The sequence below is a fragment of the Chelonoidis abingdonii genome, chromosome 9 (genome assembly GCF_003597395.2).
Source record: "Chelonoidis abingdonii isolate Lonesome George chromosome 9, CheloAbing_2.0, whole genome shotgun sequence".
Taxonomy (NCBI): Eukaryota; Metazoa; Chordata; order Testudines; family Testudinidae; genus Chelonoidis; species Chelonoidis abingdonii.
In genome coordinates this window covers 22387007-22392451 of record NC_133777.1, presented here as the reverse complement: position 1 = coordinate 22392451, position 5445 = coordinate 22387007, and the positions used below count along the sequence as shown (strand labels likewise).

The following is a 5445-nucleotide window of genomic DNA, read 5'->3' as shown; positions in this document are numbered from 1 at the left end:
AGAAGAGCTCAATGTGGCCCAAAACCTTGTCTCTCTCATCAATTCAAGTTGGTCTAATAAAAGATACTACCTCATTCTGTCTCTCTAGCACTTGTACTGACAATTAGGTATTTAAAACAGGCATTTACCCACCTCTGTATTACCCATCTAAATGTGGGATTCATACATCTTAATAAGGTACCCCCATTTGAATGGTGTGGTCTGAAGCTACCATTGCATCTGTTCAGTTGACAAAAGGAATAGATGGAATATCATGACAAAAACTGAATTGTCAGAAGAGTCAGACCACTTGCTATTAACTAGGAAAGAAACCAGTTAGTTGATCTTGCACTTTAAAAAAAAGTGCAATTTTTAAACTTGCAGAAAGTGCTTAGTGATCAATTTTTAGTCTCTTCCTTCACAGCTGATCATGAACAGGACTAACAGATGTTTTATTCAACTCATTAAAAGTAAACCACAAGTAAAGTGCAGCTTGTAAAAAGCAGGCAAGGAGTTATGTAAGTTCTGGAGAACAAATAAAAGATGAGAGATGGTAAAACGAGCTAACTTTTTCTGAAAATGCTATAAGTTTTCTCAGAGAAGCGTTCTCTAGAGCATTTTATCAGCCTTAAACTATCTTTTCAAGGGCTATTTTTGGAACAAGTTGGTTTTTGTATTGTTGGGAACTGCCATCCTGTATCATAACAGTGATTGCTCAACTCTAGTATCCTCTGACAGCAACTAGTACTAGATGCTTCAAAGAAAGGTTGAAGAAACCCCTTAATCTGGTTACTGGTTAAGGCTGGAGTACAAGATATCACAAAAATTTGGGAGGAAATAACTAATATTAAAAATAGGTCTGGAAATAGACATCCCTAGTGAGATTTATGTAAACTGTAAAACTCTTTGGAGCAATGACTGTCTTAGTTATGTTTGTTCACTTAGTGCCCAGTCCACTGGGGTTTGGTCCTCTAGGAGCTACCACAGTACAAATGAAGCACAAATTGACACTAGAAGGCTTTGAAGAATGTAGGAATCTTTTTGTATAATGCCTATCATAATGGAGCCCTAATTGTGATAGAGTTACTACTGGCAAATTAAGGGGACAAGCCATACTCATGTAGTTTGTTGCACTGATTTAATTAGAGTAAGCTAGATGTTTAATCTAGATTACTTTGTCCGGCTTTCTATGTATATGTGATTGAATCTATCCTGCAATATGTAGGTTAGATAACAATTCAGAAGCTTGTATACTTATCCAGAATGATGATGAATGCCATACCTGTTGGGGTTCTTGCAGCAGTTAACCATGCAGGGTTGAAGGTGGGATTTTTCTGCATGCCCCTGTCTCTTGCCAATCTCAGGCTGCTGTAGCAGACCGCTAGCATCAGTGGTGCTGAAACACTTTTACTAGGAGGGATATTGAAAGCCAGCCTCCTGTCCCCAGCGAGCTGGGGATGGGAGCATGGCTGTGTCTACAGGAGAGGGGGGGGACAACCTGGACCAGGGTAAGGGGGCCAAAGCTGAAGGTGGGCACAGGGACAGCAGCCAGGACCCTGCATCTGGGGCTGAGCGCAGAGCCCTGGGTACAGGACCAGGAGCACAGCCCCAGATGTGGAGTGGCAGCCGGGACCCCATGTGGAGGGCCAGGAGCAGAGACCTGGATGCAAGGAAAGCTGAGACCCTGCGTGTGGGGCCGGGAGGGGAGCCAAGCCCCAGATGAGGGGCAGGCAGCTGAGAGCCCACGCGTGGGGCCAAAAGCAGAGCACTGGGCTCTGGGCTGGTAGCTGAGACCTCACGTTGGGGGCCAGAAGCAGAGCCCCACATAAAACATGGAAGTGCTGCAGCACAGCCTGCACCTCTAGTTTCCGGGCCTATTCCCAGCATGCCCTAACTCTATATGGCAAGGTCTGAGGTGGTTGGGGATGGAGGGCTGGATAGATTAACGGCTCTGCTAACAGAACACTAAGAACAGCCTGAAAGTGGCATCTGTGCAGAGGCCCTGGTGAGTGGTGACCAAGGCATGTAAATATTAAACCTGGATTATGGGCTACTGCTGGCAAAGCCTCTGACCCAATCTCCCTGGAAAGCCTGACAACTCTGGGACCCCATAGGCATTGAAGAGCGGTGGTGGGGAGGGGGAAAAGAGGGCCAAGCCTTTTCCCAACCCACCATATTTCTTAAAAGCTGGTTGGAGTGAGTGTGCCACAGGTGGGCCCCACTCCCTGTCCTGCCAGCAGCCGGGCCCTCACCTGCCCCAGCATCAAGGTCCAGGTGACTCTGGGAAGCAGGAGAACCCACCCATTCAACAACGGCATCGCCAGCGGAGACGATAAGGTGGAAGGGAACGCGCGGGCGGGGGGGGCTCGCTCCACGGCGAGGAGAGGGGTCGGGCTGGTGCGGGCGGGGGTTCGCTTGAGGGCGGAGCACTCTCGAGGGGAGGGGTCGGGCTGGTGCGGGGGGGGGGACTCGCTCCAGGGCGAGGGGAGGGGTCGCGCTGGTGCGGGGGGGGCTCATTAATGGGCGGTCCGGTGGGAGCGGCGTGCGCTCGAGGGTAGAGGGCGCCGCCTCGCCCTGTCCCTGTCGCTCTGTCCCCCCCCGGCGTGTCATCGCGGTTGGATCCCTTCCATTCGCCGCTGCCACCGAGCCCTCCGCCCCCGCTCCGCCCTCGTCAGCTGTTGCTAGCCAGGACCCGGGCACCGCGCGCCGATTGGCCGCCGCCCCTGCCCCTATATAAGGCGGAGCTGCAGGGTAACGAGCCGTCGCTGCCCGGGTCGCGTTTGGTGGCTTCGCTCGGGATGGTGCGTGGCTAGCCACGCTCCGTGTGTACCGGGGCACCGAGCCGCCTGCGCTGGGTGGCTGGGCCGGAGTGCAGCGCGCCTCGCCCGTGAGCCAGGGGGCGAGGCGGCGGCGGCTCTGCCTCGGCTGAAGGAGCGGGCCGGTCCTTCGCCTGCAGCAGGGCGCCTGGTAGGCGGGTCGCATGTCTGCTTGCCCCAGCGTGGGGGTGGGCAGGGGGTCGCTCCTTTGCATGCCGCAAGCAAAGGCGGATTGCTTCTCCGCGCAGCGGGGGGCCGGTTCTGTGTGCGCCGGGGGTGGGACGCTGCATTCCCCGCTTAAGCCTTTTAGTAGGTTCAGCCATTTCTAGTCCCGTCTCTCGTCAGGCTGCAAGGCAGCCCCCTCCCCTGTTAGTGCCTGGAGATGGGGGGGGGGGCGCAGGGAAGCTGTGGAGGGCTTGGGTAGGGAAAGCCCCTCACAGGAGGCTGCGTTATAGCAGCTCTTTGTGTCTGGTGCGAGCCCAGCTGCCCGGATCTCCCCTGCATTTCCCCCACCCCGCGTCCCGGGGAGGGGGGGATATCCGCCGCGAGAGCAAACCACAAACAAAAGGGGAGGAGGCGGCAGAGGCCTTGAAGCCGAAGCGTCCCTCGCGGATTCGGAATCGTGTCTGGCGTTTGCCAGCCGCAAAGCTCATCCTGTCCCTTCCTCGGGGAAAAGAGAGATGGGGAGTCGGAGGGCATCCCCCCCCCCCACTCGCAAGACGCGGGCAGTTAACCGGGATTGCTGCTGGATTCTGCCTTGAACCCCTCCCACCCCGTAACAGTGCACAGCTTGTATCATAGTACCCTGTTCTGGAATGCTTTGCACCGTCCGTATAGGTCGCTTTGCAGCTACCCCCGCCGTGTGATTCAAATGCCCCTCCTAGGTCACGGGCTCGCCTGTTGTACAAATACTTGGGGTGACTGAGTCAACAGCTTTTAGAGAGAAGGGCTGCCATAGATTCCCACCCGCTGAGCCCCAGATCTGTCTCGGTACATCACGCTTTTCTCCATGTGCCCCCAGCATCTCCCCCCCGAACGCACATACACACATTCACTCTCTACCTAGTGGATGTGGTTTGTCAGACAGCAACGTGCATTTGTCACAAACAGCATATTTGGTTTCCAAGTTGTAGAAGAGAGGTTGCATCTCTAAAAGAGCTGCAACATTCAAGAGGGAGAGGAATATTTTTTCTTTCTAATTCTTTCACCATCTCCACCCCATATGGTGTGAAGTACAAAAGTCTTAAGGCATATTAAGACTACAGTTGCCATATTGCATCTTTTGATTGCCTCCACATTGTGGGTTGCAGCTTTTTAAAAAAACCTGATACCTATATATAGCGATACTCTTTCTATAGTGGAATTTATTGTATAGGGTAGTGAGTATGTTTTCAACACAAGGAACTTTGTAAATATTTAAGGCTGCAAAATAGGAGGAGGAGGGGGTTAGTTTCTAAATAAAAAAAAAAAGTGGTCTTCCATTGTTTAGGAAATGGACACACACCCCCGTCCAAGTCAACTGGAAACTTATTTTGTGTTCTAGTTATAACTTCATTGAACTGTCTTGATATTAAACTAATTTGTCTGTACATCTTTGCTGTTAGTACTGTCTGTGCAATGGTAGATATGACTACACATTCAAAAAAATCTCTACATCTGCACAGTATGTGCTGTCCTATCTAGAACCTTTTCTCTCCTGGCAGGTCTGCATCACTATCTGTAGACAAACTATATACAGCTTTTGAATATACTTAGTCAGTGGAGAATTATATGCAGCTAGTAACTGCTGGTCTGCCTCATACTGCAGACTCCTTTGTAACCTGCTTGCAGGTCATACAAAAATGCCAGACCAAGTTTTGTCCTTTCTATACCAAGGACTGTCAGTGTGTGTCCAGACAGTTATGTAACCATATCAGCACACACAGGCAGAAAAGCTAAGGGCAAAATTTTTTATGCATAATCTCTAATACAGTGCAACCCTGAATAGTGGAGGAAAATACTGGCAGAGGATTTATACCCAAGGGCAGGTCTATACTTAAACGGTGCAGCTGCACCGCTGTTGTGCTTTAGTGAAGACACTGGCTATGCCAGGAAGGGCTTCTGTGAGTGTAGGTAATCCACTGCCTCAAGTGGCGGCACTTAGGTTGATGAGGGACTTCTCCAGTCTTCAGCTGCTGCAACAAACTGCATTTAACTAACTGCGTGTATCAAGGTTATTCACCTAGGGTATGGCTACAACTTGAAACTTCAAAACGCTTTGAAGTGCGAGTGTGGTCGCATCAGCCAGCCCCAGCGCTGCACGTACTCCACCTCCTCATGGGGATTAGCTTGCTGCACTGTTTATACTAGCACTTTACAGGGCTGTATCTTGCAGTGCTCAGGGGGGTGTTTTTTTCACACCCCTGAGGGAGAAAGTTGCAGCACTGTAAAGCGCCAGTGTAGCCAAAGCCCTACTGCAGATCAGTGCAATTCATTTTTGGTAGCTTACAGAGTGTAAACCTTTTCAGCTGCTGAAATCCATGGAGCTCTTCAATAAAACAGCTAATAATGCATTCTCTTAAATGACTTAAAATATTAGAGGTTGATGTGAGGGTATCAAGTCTTTGTTTGGCTAAACTATAGAGATTACAGTTGTTTTTTTTTTAAGGGG

General features: G+C 50.7%; 1 protein-coding gene across 3 annotated transcripts in view; it reads left to right on the top strand.

The window, feature by feature from the left end:
* The first annotated feature begins 2749 nt into the window (after positions 1-2749).
* The window catches only part of SNN (stannin), a 26328-nt gene continuing 23632 nt past the window's right edge, over positions 2750-5445 (top strand). The window contains exon 1 of one of the 3 annotated variants that reach the window (XM_032779651.2): positions 2750-2946. The gene's annotated coding sequence lies outside the window, so the exon portion shown is untranslated. The remainder of the gene's footprint in view (positions 2947-5445) is intronic. The other 2 variants (XM_032779649.2, XM_032779650.2) reach the window with 2 other exon arrangements.